This window comes from Pseudonaja textilis, chromosome 5 (assembly GCF_049901715.1).
Source record: "Pseudonaja textilis isolate UNSWEBS1 chromosome 5, rPseTex1.2, whole genome shotgun sequence".
NCBI classification, from domain to species: domain Eukaryota; kingdom Metazoa; phylum Chordata; class Lepidosauria; order Squamata; family Elapidae; genus Pseudonaja; species Pseudonaja textilis.
In genome coordinates this window covers 32,362,412-32,383,196 of record NC_141994.1, presented here as the reverse complement: position 1 = coordinate 32,383,196, position 20,785 = coordinate 32,362,412, and the positions used below count along the sequence as shown (strand labels likewise).

The following is a 20,785-nucleotide window of genomic DNA, read 5'->3' as shown; positions in this document are numbered from 1 at the left end:
AAAAAAGCCAAATGGCCTCCGATGGGAGGTGAAATGTGGCATTCACAACCTCCTCCCTCTCAAAAGGGCCATTTCCAGGAGCCTGTTGTTGTCTGCCTGAAACCTCAGGACATTGACCTGGGCGAGGAGGAAATGTCCTCTGGCCCCTGGAAAATCGAGCGGTGGATTCAGGTCTGAAGGAAGAAGATTGATAGAACGGCCCAGGGCGATATTCCAATCTCTTCCCCACCGATGAGAGGACCTTCCTCTTTTCCTTGGTTTCTACCAAGTATGGCTCTAGGGCATCGCCGAACAGTCTTTCTCCAGCACATGGGGCAGATGCTAACTTCCATTTCCGCCATGAATCGGACTTCCAATTTCACAGCCAAAGGAGCCATCTGGCCGCCACTGAGGAGGCCATGGCTCTTGAAGCAAACTAGGCTGAATTCAATGTAGCGTCCACCATGAATTCTGCCGGTATAATTATCTTGTTGAGATCTTGATGTGCCCTGAAATCGGTGGCTGGGAGCCTCTCCTACAGTTGGTGTAGCCAGTGCAATGAAGATCTTGTGAAAAACGAAACTGCTGTAGATGCCGATAGCCCAAGCCGCTGCCTAGTGGGTGCGCTTGATGATTTGCTCAGACCTTTTGCCCTCTGCCTTAAGCACATCCTCTGGCTCAGTGGGGGTGCCTGATGAAGAGAACAAGACTACCTCTGGGGCGTCCACTGAGGAAACCAGCAGAGCGTTGACCAAGGCCAGGCCCACGTTATAAAATTACCTGTCGTGTGATGAAGGACAAGGCCCCGACCCGGGAGGCTACACTGCTCCACCACTAAGTCAAGGAATATCAGTGGGGAAGGGAGTACCTCAGTATGAACCACTGGCTTGGAGAATAGAGAGTCACTGTGCCTGGAAGAGGACACCTGTGATTCTGGAGCCCCTCCTCAGGGGTTAGCTGGGCCGTGACCAAAGCTTTGTGCAGAAGCGATTTAAATAATGAAGGTTTAAAAAACGCTGCTGGAGGAGGGTGATCAGATCTAAATTCTTCCTCCTCTGACATATTAGGATTTCTGACCTCACCTTCCTCCTCCTCAGAATAAGAGGAGCGACTGTGTTCAGAAGGGTTGGTATAATCCCTCTCCTCATCCTTGCCACAATCTGATTGGGTAGGCTGGAAACTGAACTGTTGTCTGGGAAGGCCTTTGTGGGATGAAGAGACTGCTTGGGACAAGTTAGGAAACAAGGACTGTCTCCCCCTGGTGGGCGAAGGAGTTGTTGAAACCCCTCAGCCAGGCCCTGCCTTATGGCCACTGAGACCATTTCCCTGATGTTATGAGGCCTATTCTCTGTGGGGGGTCCAATGGACACAAGCCTGCAGCAGTGGGAGTGAAGGTTGCCTCAGGCCTAGGCCTGTGGCTCCCTTGGAATATTTGACCTATGGGAAAGGAGGGACCAGGGCCCCAAGCTGACTGTCTAATTTGCTCAAATTCTGGGGTAAAAGCTCTTCTTTCACCCTCTCTGGAGACCAAGCTAAAAGGTGGTTAGAGAGCTGGGGCATCCCTCCCTTATAGAAGCCTCTGGGCAACCCTGTACCTCCCATGGATGAGAAGCCTGCTGGATCTGGTCTCTCATCTGTGCCAATGTCTTTGCAAACTGCTTTTCCAGAGCAGCATGCCTTCTCTTCACAGGCCTGAGCTCTGATCTGGAAGTCTTTTTGGGAGCTCAGGGCCTTGGCTCTGATCTTAGCAGCAGCATCTCTATTGGCAGAATGGCCTCTTTGTCTTCGTTTCTTCCTCATAGGGGCTTGAGAATCTTAGGCTTCTTCTTGGGGTCAATGACTTCCCTCTCCTTTCCACAAAACAGCAACACAAGAGGTGCTGTGAGCTCCCCCTGTGGTAGTGCTGTGTGTAGCGGGCGCCAGCTGAGCTGAGGGAGCTGTGAGACCCAATTAGGGAAACAAATTGGCCACCTGACTTTCAAAATGGCCACCTGCCATGTGTGGCAGCCCTGGGATGGTTGCACTCCCTCCGTCGCTCCTTAGGCTCTTACCAGACCCCGAGCGATTAGCGATAGCCAGAAACAGCCGCAAGGCGGCAGGGTTGAGCTCCAGAGTCAGCTGTGAAGCAGCTAGATTAGCAGCTCATTTGCACGATCTTTGGGACTGTGTGGGAGGCTCAGCAGGACGCTCCCCGAGCCCGCAGTTCCTCAGTGAGGCAGCACCGAAATCTCGGTGCTGCAGGAGAGCAGATCCCTGCTCTCCTGTGTTGTAGCTCGAACCAGAGCCCAGGAGCAGTAAGAAGCCTTGAAAAAGAAATCGCTGTTGCTAAACTCTTTTTAGCTCAATATTACTCCTTCCAGAGACAAAGATCCAAGACAATAAGCTGAGTCAAAAAGATGGCAGGCCAGCTAAGGGCTGGCTTTTTATAGTGGCAGACTCAGCTCTATGACATCAGAGGGAGGAGTATCCCATTCCTAGACTCTCATCGCAGCGTGGATGAGAATTAGTAATACTTTCAGGAAGGTACTCAGCTTATAATGTGAGCTACTCAACGGTATGAAACTCACATAGGAATTCCAATTACTTTTACATGTAAATAGTAAGTACAAGTGTTTTGAAGAATACTGAATCCATGCATTAAATACTGTCCTGCCAAGGAAAGAATGAAGCAATCTTTTCCTTGATCAAATATGGAAACCAAAGTGCTTTGATCTTTGCTAGTTTTCTCAGTTTCATGAGAACATTTCTTCATTTCAGTTACTGAAACAATGTAATCTCAAAAGATAATTATAATTCTTGCTCACTTGGATTTATGATTTTTAAACCACAATTCTGAGTATCTTTCCATTTCCTTCAATATCCAAAGTGCACTTATATATACTCTGTTCAATGGAAAAACTCTCCTCATTGTAGAGAAAAATTAAGATTTCAATAAATCTATTAATTGTATTAGTGAGCAAAACTGCCATAGCGTTCAGCAATCTTTTTACTTCCAGATTATATATAAATGGATTATCAACTTTTGTAAACAGGAAAAGCCCCTGAAAACCTAAATATCAGTAGAAATTATCCAACCATATTAAAGACATATCAATACACCAATACTATCAGTTCAATGAAAAAATACTAGTGACGATGGCAATGAAATCCTGAACTACACTAGATAATAACCGTCCTGGAATTGGTACTGATTCCTTAGAAACTATGGGAAGAGAGAGAAGCAATGAACCTGTCAGCTGGACCCTGAAAACCAAACAAATTGCTACCATGCCAAAGACATCTCTATCTCTGCACTTACTTGATTTATGTTCTTTTATTTTTCAAGTAAATAGGAAACTACAGTGCTGCAAAGCACAAATCCAAAGAATACTTATTTTTATTTTCAAGAATCGGACTGGATCCCCAAATAAACTTGAGGCATTTTTTAAAAAACCATCAATGACAGGCCTGTGGCCCAGTACTATACTTGAATTCTAACCACCTGCTGCCCCGCAAAATGAATTTTAAAAGCATCCAACAAGATTCAAGGAAATGATGGGGCATGATATTATTATTTAATTTTCTGGTAAAAGGGCACCATGTGACTTTCATCCCATCACAGCAATTGTTTTGTGAGAATGCCCATACATGTTATCAACACTTCAAACAAATATTAGGCCAGAAAAGCTCAAATACACTGATCCCAAAATCCTTTATCAATCTCAATGACTCTTTATCAATTAAAAATTTTGCAGTCCTATAAATATTTGCATTTTGTGACAACTGTGACTCACGGCCTCACCATTATGAGGATGGACTAGGCAATATGCCAGACATTGATCTGCATTTGAAAACTATTTGAAAACTGTAATTAATCTAGACTGAAGCTGCCTATATGCTGGTGGAGAAAGGCTGTCACAACCATGTGACAATAATAACACTAGTTTTATTTATTTCAAATTTTTATTATTTTCATTATACTATTTCTATAGTGGAAATATCTTTATTTTCAGGCATTGCTTTTAAGTTAGTGCTGCCCAAATAATGTAATAAATGCACACAACTGAATTACATATATTCCAAATTGATATTTATCCTGATCAAAGACTCAGAGTGGTTAAAAGAACCAACATGAATTATCATAATTCCCTTCCACAGCTTTCAGGCCTATGATGCTGTTGCATTAAATATCCAGGTAGCTATGGCTAGAAAAACTTCAGCTCAAGTATTAGTACCAGGTAAACCCTCAAATCTACAGTTACAAAGATAGATTTATCAAGATAATTATGAATTATCCAATAGAGCAGGAGTGTCAAACTCATGTCGCCACAGGGTCGCCACGTGACAGATAGCGACTTTTTTCCCCTTCGCTAAACCAGGCATGGACTTGGCCAGCACGTCATGCATCCGGGCCATGAGTTTGACACCCCCTGCAATAGAGATGCAAGATCTTCTTTCTCCAAATTTCTCCAGATTAGCTAAGTCATTGAGGCAATAATTAAAGATCCAGTAAAAACAAGTAACCACTTTGGAAGTAGCTTCTCTAGTGTTGGACTTGCCAACCAAGCCAATACTTCTTTCAAGGCACTACATAATGTGTGTGATATAACTACTGTAAGCAGCTAGGATATTTCTGGAAAAGTCTGGACTGCTTTGGAAGAAAAGCTGTTTATACATAATGAATTCTCTCTGAAGAAGTTATAGATAAGAATCCAAGTTAAATAGGGTAAAGCGTGCTCATGATTAACCTCGGGAAAATATCCATTTCTATATTCCAAATTAGAGAAGAAAAACTAGTATTGCAAGACCAGAATGTTAATTTCCATTCCCAGTCACTCTTCCCTGACCAACTATGATGTGCAATATGAAGCTACTGTTCTGCTGAGCAAAATATATAGGGGAGGGGAGACTTTTTTTAAAAAAAAGTTGATACCAATTTCACCATTTATCAAATTCCCTGCAGTAAAGGAATCATCAACCCTTGAATTTTAGTGAATATGACTAGGCAATTAAATGTTAAGATTAAAATAAATATTATCTTGAAAAATTGGCATTTGGGAAAGTTTAAGCTTTTCAAAATACCGTGCAAATAATGCTGTAAGCGTTAAAATTATCATAAATATTACAATTAATTGTCATGTATGATTTACTGAGAATGCAAACAGCAGCAAATAAAATATTACCAATTCAGTTTTAAGAGAGTTAATTTTTAGTACCATAGCCTTAAGATTAAATCTATTCCAGGAGCTACAGTCCTATTTGGATCTCATTTTTTCAACCATACATATATTTAACACAACAAATAAATATATAACAAATTTATCTTATTATTCCTAAACTTCTTCAAATGTTTAGCAAAAAAAATACTTATCAACCACTTAAAAATCTTGCTAAAAGAATCACCTAACACACACTAGGAAAATATCTACCTACCTAAAAACTGTAATTTTGCCCATTAATTTTTTTGTCTGTTGAAGCAAGCAAGCTTTGATGGACACTTCCTGTAAATGAAGTAGATTGAGTTATTAGAAAAGTTGTGTGAATTCACAACATTATCAAATACAGTAAGTTTTATTTTATTAAAGAAATCAAACATCCAACAAGCCCAATTTATTTTATTGAACTCTGAAAGTACAACCCAAAACACTAGAACAATTTCAAAACATATGCTATTTATTCATTTGTCTTTATTAATCTGTTTCAAATTTAATCACCAAAGGTTAATTGTACTTTTCTTTTTCTTAAAATCTAGTTTAAAGAACTCTCAGACTTCTAAATCTGTTATTTAGGATGCACTTGTTGTCACTTTTAAAAAACTTTTCCTATCTTACAGTATCACTGAGGAATAACTCTACATGTTGCTGTTGATTTGATTGGCTCAATATAAATAATTTATAAATACATAAAGTGCAAAAATACTATTTAATGCAGGTAGTCCTTGATATATGAACTCAATTGAGCCTAAAATTTCTGTTGCCGAGAGACATTTTATAAGTGAATTTTACCAACATTGTAATTGTAAAGTTGTGAATCACTGCAGTTGTTAAGATAGTAACAAAGATTCCCTGTTGGTTTTGTTTGTCAGAAGGTCACAAAAGGTGGACCCTGGAATGCTGCAACTGTCATAAATATGAGTCAGTTGCCAAGTGTCTGAATTTTGATCACATGAACATGGGGATGGTACAATGGTCATAAAATGTGAAAAATGTCATAAGGCACTATGTTCTGTGCTGTTGTAACTTTGAATGATCACTAAATGCACTGTTATAAGTCAAGTCACCTGTACTGGATAATTTACTTTCTCAATTTTTTCCATTTAACTCTCCATTCATAAAGAATGTTAAAGATTGTACTATGCTTGTTATGCAGCTTATAAAGCAGGGGTGTCAAATTCAAGGCCCGTGGGCCAGATCCGGCCCACTGGATACCTAGATCTGGCCTATGTGGCTGCCCTGGAAATAGCAAAGGACTGCCAGCAAAAAAGGAGCTCGCAAGGGGAGGGCTGTGCGTGGCCCTCCCAAACTCTGTTTTCACTGGCGGAGGGTTGCAGCAGGCCTAGCAACCAAAAATGGAGCTTCTGCGGGCCGTGTGTGCCCCCCCCCAAAGCTCTATTTTCATTGGCAGAGGTTTCAGGAAGCTGTCCCAGCCAAAAATGGAACTTGCAAGGGCCATGCGTGGTCCCCCAAGCTCTGTTTTCACTGACAGAGGGTTGCAGAAGGCCGTCACAACCAGAAATGGAGCTCAGGAGCCCTTTTGCTGGCACAGGTGCCCCCAACACAAAGGATGTCATGTTGGCCACACCCACCCTAGCACCCAAAGTCAAACACAAACCTGATGCAACCTTCAACAAAATCGAGTTTGACACCCATTCTTTAAAAGGATGCAAATGACCAGCTGTCTACAAGGAATATAAATCCTTCCATTCTCCACTATCCTGTCAGTGCTGAAGAAGCTTCTTGGATAAGAAGCGAAACATCTTCAAAAGAAAAAATGCCAGTTGCCTCCTGAAAAAAACACCTTTGGGACAACTATGACCTGGATGATTGAGAATCTCTATAGACTTTAAAATTGAATAAAGTAGCAATGCAGGGAGCCCGTTGGTGCAATGGTTAGTCTGGTCTAGAAACCATGAGACTAGTCCTTCCTTAGGCATGAAAACCAGCTAGGTGACTTTGAGCCAGTCATTCTTTTTTAGCTCAACCTACCCCACAGAGCTGTTGTAAGGGAACAGGAGGCAGGAGTATTGGGTATGTTCACAACCTTTATATATAAAAAGATAGCATAAAATGTAGTAGTAGTAGTAGTAGTAGTAGTAGTGATGATGATGATGATGATGATGATGATGCATATAAACTCATAGATACCATATAATAAAATTAAGGTTCAAAACGTTGTTTCATTTTCCTTAAATTGTAAAACAATGTAGAATAAATGATCTTGTTCCAATGCAAATAACAAGTCACATACAATAATTGATTCTTGAGGAAGATTTTTAAATGAGTCTCCAATGAGTTTTTGGAATTATTAATTCTAGGAACTGACCATGAATATGAGGTCAGCAAAGAAACTTGAAATGTACAGCCTCCTGGAGCCCAGAAAAGCCAGCACCGAAGCTCCGGGGCTGGAGGAGAGCAGATCCCCGCCCTCCGCGGTTGTCCAGGCTCTACCAAGTCACCTGGAGCTTCTGTAGCCATGTGGAATCTCTCCTTTCACTTTCGCTTTCTCTCTACGCAGCCGAGATACTTCCTGTTTCATGACAAGGAGCTGAATCAAAAGGTGGGGGCTAGCAACAGGCTGGCTTTTATAGGCTTGGCAGACTCAGCTTGATGATGTAGGAGGAGTTTTTCCCTATCCTGGACTCTTATAACATCGTGGAGGAGAATGGAGCATTTTATCGTTTTCATTTTCTATTGTCATTTTAGCTCCAGAGAAAATCATGCTGCTGTTAATTATTGTGATATACAAAATAACACTATATATTTATAATATGGTAAGAGATATTAGGACATCAAAACATGATGGAATTATATGTAAGACAAGGTAATAAGTTTTTACAAGGAAAGTTTTCTGAGATATCTCTGGTTGCTATGTGAGCTGAACAATTTCATGCAACATAAATAAACAAGGTATGTTATTTTAAAAGATTTTAGAATTGACATTTAATTGATTTTGCTGACAGATTATAAAACTTTTATATTCCTCTGAAAGAAATTACATTCATCCAATTTATACTGATTTTCTCAAGAAATAAATACAAAACAAAGTTTATTGTAAATCAATATGTCAGACTTGCTATGGGGGGGGGGGGATTCTATGATTAGGATAATTTAAAACATTACTGAAAATAAAAATGGCCAATTTTATAATGTTCTTTTACAAACACATGGTTTGTTCTGTGTTAATTCTTCTGGTCACATTTTGAAAAAGATGTAACAGAGCCGGGGGAAAAAAACAAGTGGCCAATCTAAATGATCAGGGCTTCGAATACTTCTTTCTGGGATGGAAAGGATGTTTGAGACTATACCTTGGGGGCAAAATAACCAAATGGAGACATAATAGAGAAGTTTAAAATCATATATGGGGTACAGAATGTAAAAAGAGAAGTTTTTCTATTTTCAAAAGACTAGGAATAGGGCTACCCAACAAAGCTGATTGTAAGGAGATTTAGAAAAGAAAAAGAAACTATCTATTTACACAGTGTATAACCAATTTGTTGAAAACAAGGTGTAGTAAAGACCATTGGTTTTAAAAAGAGAACTGGTTAAGACCGTGAAGATTTATAGAACTCAGCCTCAATCTTATCTTACACTTGTAATACTTAGAAGTGTAAGATAAGATTGAGGCTGAGTTCTATAAATCTTCACGGTCTTAACCAGTTCTCTAAGTATTAATTTCAATGGAACAGTAGTGGGGAAATGTCTCCACCTCCTCCTTTTGAGCATACAAGAAGCACATGACTAGCCACTGTGAAACAAAGCCAAAGCTGGACTTAAAATAGGTCTTGGCTGCATCTAATACAACTATTATGTTCTTCATCCATAACACAGTCATATTCAAAAACACAAATAAAATCTCAGGCACTGAAAAAGTATTCAATGAGAAAATATTATGAAAATGTTGTATCTTTTGTAATATTTTCCTTCAGTTAATCCTTTTGTTTTAGAATTTAAGCTGTGTTTCTAAAATCTATTCCTTAATTTGAAAAAAATGCTAAATAAAATACTAATTACTTCATAACCAAATATGAGCAATATTCAAGAGACCAGGATTTTTTATGATAGAAAGAAGATTCAGCTTGCTTCTGAAGTACAAGGTTGAGTGTGATTCTATTATCTGAATATATCAAAAATAGAAGAGAAAAAAGGAAGTATATAAGAGGATCCATAGAACAGATGCTTCATGTAACTGTGTTACAAAAGCCCAAGTCAAAAACCCTTCAAAATTTACTAGTTTGTGCTAATCTGTATAATAGAAATCTTAGCAATTTATCATGACTTCAAACTAATAAAATGGTCTAAAACTGTGGTGGTGTAGCGGTTAGAACAACAGATTCCTTCATTGTTGAATACAGCATACCTGCAACTATCTCTAAAAGATGCTATGATTACAAAGCTACATTTGTCATATATAAATAATATGACTAGCTTTGAAAACTTTTACAGCAGAAAGAAGAGGAATTATTTCCACAACAACTACAAAGCCTTCAGCTTGATAGAACATCTTCAACAATGATAATCTTCTGGACTAGCTTTGAGGATTGGAGGAATGGGCATTATCTTAAGAGTCATATTCTTCCTACCTGAGGGTTCATTTTCATTTGGGAACAGAAATGTTGGGTCCACAGGAGCTTGAATATTGGATGCTACAAGGTTAGGCACCTTTTGTGCTGCACAAATACATGAAGCTGCCTGGAGAGGTCCATCAGCATGAGGTGAAAGATACTCAATTATATATTTTCAACTTAAGCCACACAATGATGCAACAAAGGCCCTGATCTGTTGTTTGGGGACTATGATAACCTGGGCGTTGGAAAATATATTCTGGCTAAAATCTAGTAAAATGGACTGAGCTGGAAATACTTTCATACTAGATGGAAAAATTTCCATGGAAATTTTTAGTCATCCAGGTCATGTTTGTCCCAAATATGCTTTTTCAAGAGGCAATTGGATTTGGGTTTTTTTGAAGGCATTTCGCTTCTCATCCAAGAAGCTTCTTTAGCTCTGACTCGATGCATGAGGAATGGAAGGATTTATACTCCTTGCAGACAGCTGATCATTTGTGAGAAAGTTGCTGAGGCCACTTGAAAATTTATCTGTGTCCTCAGGATGACCTGATTAGTGCAAAAGGGTGTGGATCCTTCTTGGACCTGCTGAAAAGACTGTGTTGTAGATTGGAGACAGATTAAGTTATATCCATCCGCCTCTGCTGAGAGAGGGCAGTTCAATTTTGACATAGATGGCCTCTTTGACCCCTCTTTCAAACCAATGGTCCTCTCCTTTCAAAATGTGGACTGCTGAATTTTGTCCTAATGGGTTTGTTCTATGTTGTGCCATGTGTTTATGAAGTGCTTGTTTTGTTTCAGACCTGCACATCTCACTTCATTGTACTACATATAACATGTTGCTCAGTTTGTGTCTGGGTGTTTTATCCTTGGGATGGACAAACTTCTGCCTTAGTTTATTCTTGGGTTTAAAGTATGGATGTATGTTGTGTTGGCTTAAGATCTTCCTGAGCTTTTCAGATATCCCTGCAACGTATGGAATGACAGCATTGCTTCGTTTATTGTTCTCATCTTTGTCTGTTATGGAGGAGCTCCTGCTGGGTCATTTTTAGGATTTAACGAAGGCCCATTTGGGACAGCCATATGTTCTGAGGGCTTCCTTGATATGTTTTAGTTCTTTTTTTCCCCCCCCATTTTTCTGGTAGGCACACCTTCAGCTTGGTGATGCAGGATTCTGATAACTCCCATTTTATGCTCCAGTGGGTGATTAGAATCAAAATGTAAATATTGATCTGTATGTGGAGGTTTTCCATAAACTTCAATATTAAGGCTTCTGACTTCCTGCATGTGTAGATGGAACAATCACAGTCCTGGGAGTTCTTCTGGATTCAGAGCTATTGCTGGAATAACTTGTTGGAATAACTTGTGCAGCCAGAAGAGCATTTGCACAATTACATTTTATATGCCAATCTGGCAAGGGCATTCATGCCCTTGTCAATTCACAGCTGGACTATTGTCATTTGTTCCACATGGAGCTGCCCTTGAAGATTATTAATATTAGATGACTTCAATTTTCATCTGCTAGCCTCTGGAACTTTCTTCATTAGTGGGTTCATGTCCTCCAGAGCAGCGGTCGCCTACTGGTGGGCTGCAGCCCACTGGTGGGCCATGAGAAAATTTTGGTGGGCCGCAGAGAAATCTCACCCCCAGAGCACCCCCTCAAAGCAATTAATCCAGGATGTGCAGAAACAGAAGACTGCTCAGCCCAGATGGCCCGCAGAAACCCTCCTCACCCACCCACTCCTTACCCGGTAAACTTGTCTGCTAAGTTGCTATTTTTCCTTTTTCCGACCATCATCTGTTCTGTTGTCCCAGTTTTAGATTAGCTAGGAAGCAGGAAATGGTTGGATTTCTTGCTTTCTAGCTAAGCACAGCTGAACCTCCCTTAGGACTGAAGGTTTGGTTGCAAGCAAATTCAGTGCAAACTCACGGCAAGCAAATTTGAGACTGAGCTAGCCGATGGCAGATAGATAGATCACTGAATGATTCTATGAGCAACTCAATCTGCCTGCTTTGCCTGATTTTGGATAAAAGTTGCTTTTTTATATAAAAAAATTCAATATTTACATACACGATGTGTTGTGAATTAATTCTGTGAGTTTGCTTGCAAGCAAATTTTATGTGACAGACTGAGCTAGCCAATGGCAGATAGATTTCTGAATGAATCTGTGATTTTGTGAGCCACTCAATCTGCCTGCCTGCTTTGCCTGATTTTGGGTAAAAATTGCTTTTTAAATAAAAAATTCAATATTTACATGCATGGTGTGTTGTGAGTTAATCTTGTGAGTTTGCTTGCTAGCAAATTTTATGAGTTTGTTTGCAAGCAAATTCTATGTGACAGACTGAGCTAGCCAATGGCAAATAGATAGATTTCTGAATGAATCTGTGATTCTGTGAGCAACTCAATCTGCCTGACTGCGTTGCCTGATTTTGGGTAAAAGTTGCTCTCTTTTTATAAAAAATTAAATATTTATATATTTATAATATTTACATACAAGCCATGCCCAGCCAGTCACATGATCACCAAGCCACATCCACAAATTAGGCCACGCCCACAGAACCAGTTAGTGGTCCCTGGGATCTAAAATTATGAGTTTGGTGGTCCCTGAGGTCCAAAAGGTTGGCAACCCCTGCTCCAGAGCAACCACTGGCTTGCCTTAGGTTACATGTGCAGTCCTAGTTTAGATCTTGTTTTTGAGCAACTTTTGCTCAACCTCTGCTTGGTAAAAGGTGAGTTCAAAAAGTCTGAGTGAGAAAAAAGACAAATAGGAGACTCTATACTATTTTAGACAAATGGCTGTCCAGGCTCCTCTTAAAAAGCCTCCACTGTTGGAACACTCACAACTTCTGAAGGCAAGCTGTTGCAATAGTCTAGATGCTGTGATGGGTCTACATCTAGAAATATTAAAATTGTGCAAAGAATGGTATTCCCTGGGATACTCTATGGAAGTGAAAGTTAGACTTTGAAAAAACAGGATATTGACCCTTTTGAACTTATTTATAGTTCTCAGTCAAGACATAAATGACTAGCTTGAGCTTCCATGGCTGACACTGGATTAGTACCTGAGACTTCCTACTTTAGTCCAGCATCTTAACCACTATAGCATTAATTACTATAACCATGAAGATGCTGGACCAGAGCAGGAAGCCCCAGGTTCTAATCCATCCTCAGTCTTAGAAGTTCATTGTATGACCTTAGGCCAGTGACTACTGAATTGCTCTTGTAGGGATAAACTCCTGCACTCCTGCTCCTCCTAACATAATACTTTCCCCTTCTTTTTCCTAGAGTCCTTAAACATTTAAACTCAGCCTTCACTTCTTCTCCATTATCTAGTCCTTCACTACATAAAAACCCTGGCATAGGACTTACATGGCCTCAACAATCCAAATATAAATGAGAAACAATAACTGATATATATTATACCGAAGTATGTTTTAAATCACTTAACAACTGAATTTACAGCAAATACCTTGTCTACATCCTCAGACTGCAACAGCTGAAACTTACATAAATAGCTTGGACAAATCTTTGAAGTTTGACATCCAAGCCATCAAAGAGATAAACTGTTTCATTTTCAAACTATTAGACAAACCTATTCTTATTGTAGCAGATCTTCTACACACCATGGCCCCAATAATGGAACATTTATATGTGAACTGGGATCTAGGTATTCAAAGCAATATTCACAATTATAAAAGTTCTTTGCTTTGAAATGGGGCATTGGTCCTACCTGATATGCTTCTCAGTGTGCTGAGAGAGAATCCAAAGAATGGGTTAACTCCGCCTTTCTGCCCAGAGACTGAGTCCTTTTAAACTTTGTAGCCACGTCTCTCCTGAGACATGTCCCAGTTTTAATGAAGGCGTAGCAGTTGACTTGACGCATTACTGATCTTGTTGTCTACTCCTGGACTCTGGACCAGACGGTTGCCAGGGTGGGTTTAGATTGTCTCAGCACACCAAGACGGAGCGTATCAGGTAAGGCCAACACTCCTCCAGTATGCTGAGCAGAGAATCCAAAGAATGGGACATACCAAAGCCAGCTTGTCCTAAGGCTGAGCCGCAGTCTGTTCCTGAGTCTCCAGGCCTGTGTGTACCTTCTGGAGAACCCATCTGCCAAAAGCCGCTTCAGCCACAGCAAAAGTATCCAGCTTGTAGTGTCTGATGAACGGGGACGGTGAGGACCAAATCACTGCCCTACAGACTTCCTAAGGGAGCACTATGTCGCCCATGTGGCTGTCATGGCCGTGCTCCTGGTTGAGTGGGCCGTCACTCACTGGGGCAATGGGAGAGCATGAAGCTCGTATGCTTTGGCGATGCATCCACTGACCCACTGTCAATGTGTAACCTTGCTACCTAGAGTACAGAAGGCTGGAAGGACATGAATAGAGGCTGTTTTCCTAAAAGGAGCTGTTCTTTTAATGTAGATGTGGAGGGCCCTCCTGACATCCCAGGCGTGCCACTTCTTTTCCAGGGCATGGGTTGGGCCCAGACAGAAGTCTGGCAAAAATGATTTCCTGTGCCCTGTGGAATTACCCTTGGGAAGAAAGGAAAGATTCAGATGCAGAACAACTCTGTTTGAATAGAATACACATAAGTCATCCCTTATGGAGAGGGCCACCAGCTCTGAAATTTGTCTGGTAGAGGTAACAGCCATGAGGAAGGCTACCTTGCAGGTGAGGAAGCACAGGCTGGCCGCCCTAGCAGCTCTAAGAGCGCCAAGGAGAATGCCTGCAAGACCTTGGGTAAGTCCCAGATGGGATTTAAGTTTGTTGTTCCTTTAATGAAACTGTGCACAATAGCACAACAATTGCTCTTTAAAAATTATGATTTAAATTGAGTTGATTTAAATCAAGCCTTTTTACTAGTGATTTAAATTATGATTTTAATAAAGATTTTAATCGATTTGATTTAAATCAAATCCACCCTGCTTGAACTTGAATATTATGAGATGAAAGGCTGTTTTAAAAAATAGAAAAAACAGCCTTAAACTATAAGATCTCATATTTTTCACTGTACATTACAATAGCATAATGTATACTTCTGTTATGAAAGATTTATATGTGTTATAATTTCATTATTTAGCTTCTTTGAAATAGCATATAATAAACTCTTCAGAATAGTACTGAAATTTACCTTCCAAATTCCACTGTTAAAAAGCAGTTTTTTTAAAAAATATATTTTTAATTTTTATTTTATTTTTATTTGTTTACAAGATAATAGGTATAAGTAAAAAAATAGTTATGAATGTATGGATTCATATAAGAAAAATAAAAAAATATTAAAAAAACAACAGGACAGGGACGGTAGGCACATTGGTGCACTTATGCACGCCCCCTACAGACCTCTTAGGAAAGGGGTGAGGTCAACAGTAGACAATCTAAGGTTAAAGTTTTTGGGGTTTGGGGGAAAAAACCAGAGTCAGGTAGAGTACTCCAGACATTCTGTTGCTGAAGTTGTATTTCCTGCAATCAAGTTTGGTGTGATTAACCTTGTCTTTGTATCTATTGTTTGTTCTTGTATTGTTATGTTTTTATATACTATACTTAGATCGGACTGAAGGTGGCGTAGTTCTAGGTTTTCTAGGTCTAGAATTTCGAGTCTGGTGGCATAAGGTATTCTGCAACGAGTAGAGAAGTGGAGAACTCTTCTTGTGAAATATTTCTGGACTTTCTCAACTGTGTTAATATCAGATACGTAACGTGGGTTTCAGACTGATCAGCTGTATTCGAGTATTGGTCTAGCAAATGTTTTGTATGCTCTAGTTAGTAGTGTAATATTACCAGAGAAAAAGCTACATAAGATTAGGTTAACAACTCTTAACACCTTTTTGGCTATGTAGTTACAGTGGGCTCTAGCACTTAGATCATTAGAGATGAGTACTCCAAGATCCTTGACAGAGTTTAGATCATCAACAAGGTCTTGACTATTCAGCCTGTATTTTATTTTCTGTATTTTTATTTTCCAATATGTAGGATAGAGCATTTATTTGTTGAAATTTGAAGTTGCCATTTGTTTCACCATTCTGATACATAGTCAAGGTCTTTTTGAAGGGTAGCAGTATTGTCTGTGGTGTTGAATAGCTTTACATCATCAGCAAAAAGAATGCAGTTGCTCTTGAGATGTTCACAGAGGTCATTTATGTAGAGTATGAAAAGAGTTAGAACACTGCCTTGGGGGACACCACTATTGACAGGTACAGAATTTGATAGGACGCTCCCAATTTTGACCATTTGTTGTCTGTTTGACAGGAATGCTTCTATCCAGTTATGCAGGTGTCCAGAGATACCATAAGATTTTAGTTTTAGGAGTAGTTTGTCGTGTACCACTGAATCAAAGGCTTTACAGAAGTCTATGTAGATTGCGTCTATTGCTTTGCCCTGATCTAGTTGTGTAGTCCATATGTTTTTTCAGTGTAAGAGTTGCAGATTATAGGAGAGATTTTTCCTAAAACCGAATTGTTTATTAGAGAGTAGGTTGTTTGTTTCTAAGTGGAGGATGATAGATTGGTTAATAATTGATTCCATGACTTTACAGGTGATGCAGCATAAAGAGATTGGTGTGCAATTTTCAACTAGGCTGGGGTCTCCCTTTTTGAAATGGGGATGACCATGGCTTGTGACCATAGTTTTGGCAAGGAGTTGGTCCTGAAAGATTTTTCAAAGATTATGCTTAGAGGTTCGGCTATGGCAGTGGGTAGCTTTTTTAAGAAGTAGGCACAGATTCCATCCGGTCCAATAGATAGAGATGCTTTTAGATTACGTAGTGCTTTTTCAACATTGTCTTCTGTAAAATCGATATGTATTAGATCATTGTAGTTGCCTGTGGTTCGACTAGGAAACACTGGGCATGATCCATTGATGTTTACAAATACTGAGCCAAAGAATGTGTTAAAGAGGTTGGCTTTAATAGTGTCGTCATTGTAGTCTTTACTATTAGGTCCTTTCAGGGGTGGGGTGGACCTTGAGTCTTTTAGTTTGTTGCTTACAAAATTGTAGAAAGCACAGGTGGAATTGGTACGTAGAAGGTTTTCTTCTTGTTTAATGTGATAATTGGTGCATTCAGTTTTTATCTGGTGGCATAAATTTTTGTATCAGCTTTTGAAATTGGCAACATGACCAGATTTGTTTTTCCGCCAAAGTGATTTCTTTTTGGATTGAAGCTTCCTTATTGTTTTGGGTAATTTGTTTTTTCTAGTTTTGGGAGTTGTTAATGGTACTGGTAATGTGAAAAATAAATTTCATATTACACAAATTAATAACAATTACATTAAAAGACTCTTAAAACACTAAGTAGCTACTTTTTACATTTAGACAAATCACATCAGCATTTCCTTAGAAAGTAAAATAAGATTCTCTTGTGTTGGAAAAGTAATAATATATTCTTTTTATCTCTAGACAAATGGGAGTTTTCAGGCAGTTTAAAATGCTGCAAAAATATGTACGTAATCTCATGTATTTAAACTCGGACCAAGGAACCAATACTTATGACTAGAATCTTAAGTTCACCTAAAGAGATGGCTCAGTGAATTTGGAAGAAGATACAAACATAAAAAGTACCATTAAACTAGGTCTCCTAAATATTGAGAACAGAAGAAATATTTGAACCATCAGGTATCTCTGTATTGTCTGTTTTCACTATGCCTTCAAAACAATAAAGACAACATACAATATACCTTTCTTGTATTTTTAAAATTAACAGTATAATGGCTGTCCATTCAGAATATCTAAAGAACCAGAATCCTCTTTCTATGGAAAACCTGCTCCAAGCCTCTCGAAGAGAAAAAAACTCAATCCAGGGGGGTAATTCTTCTACAATTTTAACTATTCAGAACCCTTAAAGAGCGGTCTGAACACGCTGAGACCGAGTGAAGAACTGGGGACCGTTACCAGGGGGTGTATCCTCAGTTTTCAACTCGGTCTGCAGAGCTATGAGACTAGCGACTACTCATCCTGGATTCTCCCTTCGGTTCAGTGGAGAAATGCTCTTCATCTGTAGATGTAAATATATCTTATATCAGACCAAAATAGATATAAATTGTTTAAAATACTACTCAGTGCAAGGGGAATAAATTTGTAAAAATTATGGAATTTCATTGACATACTTAGAATGCTAATACCTTTAAATTACTTTAAGCAAAATTTAGGTTTTTAGCACCAATTAGATACAGATAATCCTTGACTTACAACAGTTCGTGTAGTGACCATCTGAAGTTACAATGACACTAAAAATGATTTATGATCATTTTTCACACACATTTCACTACCCTCATGGTTATGTGTTCAAAATTCAGACATTTGGCAACCAACTCATATTTGTGACGGTTGCAGTGTTCTGGCACAGAATGTGATCAAATGTGATCATTTTGGACCATCAACAAGCAAAGTCAGTGAGGAAGCCAGATTCCTTAACAACCATCTTACTAACTTCAGTGATTCATTTAACAACTATAACAAGAACGACCATAAAATGGGGAATCATTTAACAGATGTCTTGCCTAGCAGAAATGTTGGGCTCTATTGTGGTCCTAAGGGCCCTATATATAAAATCTAGGATATGCTTCAGCTTATTTAAATCTAAATTATGGTTATTATAATAATATGGTGTTTTTAACTTTTCTGACCTTCCACTTTATAATACTGTGTATTTTGCTTTCAAGATAACTGATCAGACTGAAAAAAACCCCTACAGGAATAAGTAAAGTTACTATGTCTCCTCCCATAGCAGGGTCAACAACTCTACAGTATTGGATTCCTACTGTACATAAAAGGCTACAAGGTACATTTAGCAGATATTGGTATAGAAGTATAATTTTGACCTTTACTCACAAGATAAACCTATCCTTTGGGACAGCCTTAGCCTGAAAATAGCACTGGGGAGAATAAAGTCCAGGACAATTAGTCATATAAATCTGCATTATGAGCTTATTATATTGTTTGCTAAACATATGATTTATTACAAGAGGAATTTGGATTGCATAAAACTTCAAACCATATCTTTATTATTAAATTTATCATACCTTGATTTCACAATTCAGTCTTTTTTTTTTTGAAAACAATTTTATTGTTTTTTTAACAAACAAACAAACAGACAAAACATAAAAACATCAGCTCTCATCCGTACTTATGTACAAACAGTGTGTTGGTTGGTTCATCAGTTTTGTGCATTCATTTCGTAGTCATATTTACAATTACCTTACATAATAAGTCTTATTATCAATCCAAACTTATATATCCTCATATCATTATAAAAAAAAAGATTTGACTATACTTTTATTCAATCATGCCTTATAACTATGATTAAAGTAGTTGGGAGGAGCTGGCGCCGTGACGATACGGCTTGCAATCGAGCTCTTCGATTGCAGCCGATATCTTCGTTTCCGGCCGGTCCAAACGGACCTAAACCGTCCCGTAGGGATGGCAATTGTGAAGAGCATACCCTGTGGACTCCGGGGACACCGCAAAGTCCCTGGATGACCCGGGAGAAGCTCTTTTTGCTGGCAGCGGAGAGGCAGCCCCCATGCTGCTATAGTCGGGGCAGCTCCAGAAAGGAAGAGATCGAAAGAGAAAGTCTGTCGGTTGGGTGAGAAACTTTTTTTTTTTTAATTTTTTGAGGTTTGAAAGGACACTTTGATTGCTAGAAGAAATCTGTGTGATTTTTGACAAAACTGATCAAGCGGCGTTTTTTTAAGGGAGACGTCAAAGCGAGGTTTTATTTTTTTTTTATTTTTCTTTTTGCTATCGGACTTCATTGTTATTTACTGGATAACCGGACTGTTCCTTTTTATATATATATATTTCCTATTCTCCCTTTGGATTTTTTTATATTTTATTTTTTTTAAGGCTAGAGGCTCCCTTTGGTTATTTTTTTTCTTCTTTTTTGTTTTGCATATATGTGTATATACTTCTTGCGGTTTTTTTTTTTTTTAAATTATGCTGTCCTGAGAGGAGGGGGGAAAGTGAGAACTAAGAAACTTTGTAACACTGCCAACTAGAGGCTTGGAAATATTTTACTTGAACTGGAGAGAGATGTGAAAGACTCCTTCTCAAGGACATTTCTTGATAAGATAGAGGGAAGAGCACAGTAGAATATTATTACAGGTGCTCTTCTGGATTTCTGTCTACAATTAAATGTTTATGGCTTGGCTTTGAAGCTTGTGGGAAAGGGAAGGGAGTCATAATTAGAGCCTTGGACAACTAAGCAAAGTGCAGTGTATTGTTTCTACTTTCTTTTTCTAATCTTTTTTTTAGTTCCGCTACCCCCTCTACCAGCATTATTGTATATTTTTATTCTAGTAAGGTTTTTATTTTTAATTTTTATTTATTTTCAAGGGGAAGCCTTTGAATTTTTCATTTTTATTTTATTTTGATTTTTTTCTCTCTTTTCCATTGGGACTTTTGCTTTTCTTTTTAATGTATACTTTGGACTATCTTTTTTCTTTTTTTTTTCTCCTTTCTCAATTGAGATTTTTTTGGCTGCATTAAGGTGTGGAATTTGAAGAAATTCATTCTATTTTTTCTTTATTCCTTTCCCTCTTTTTTTATTTTGGATTATAATTGGCCACTTTTTTTTCTAATTGGATTAAAATTTGAAAGAATTTGAAGATTTGGAACCATCTAAAATGAGTAGGAAACTTATACCTTCGGGTGCTTTTGTGTCCACCTCTGCCTCCCCACCATCTGGACAACGTCCAATTCAGGCAATGTTAAAGCAAGATAAAGAAAAAGAACAAGAAAAAGTAACCTTACAGATGATCATGCAAGGAATTCAAGACCTTAAGATAAAAACAGATACCATCGAACAAAGAACAGGGAGGATGGAGGAAAAAGTGGAAAATATTCAACAGATGATGGCAAAGTATGAGGAGAGACTTTAAAAAGTTGAAGAAGGGGGTAAACGAAGAGAGGAGAAGATTGGAAATATTGATAACAGATTAACAGTGATTGAACAAGAAAAAAGTGGGATGCTGAAGTGGGAGATGGAGAGGTCAGAATTTTATCTTAGATTTCAAAATATAGAAGAAGAAAAAGGGCAAGATTTGGCTGCGA

The 20,785-nt window shown here is 38.7% G+C and overlaps 1 protein-coding gene across 10 annotated transcripts in view; it reads right to left on the bottom strand.

The window, feature by feature from the left end:
* Nucleotides 1-20,785, bottom strand: part of CNOT2 (CCR4-NOT transcription complex subunit 2) — a 72,352-nt gene that overhangs the window by 35,126 nt on the left and 16,441 nt on the right. For 6 of the 10 annotated variants that reach the window (XM_087934447.1, XM_087934450.1, XM_026699556.2 and 3 more), the window contains one exon: nt 5,392-5,459. The exons of the other annotated variants lie outside the window; for them this stretch is intronic. The gene's annotated coding sequence lies outside the window, so the exon portion shown is untranslated. The remainder of the gene's footprint in view (nt 1-5,391; nt 5,460-20,785) is intronic. 10 annotated transcript variants of the gene reach the window in all.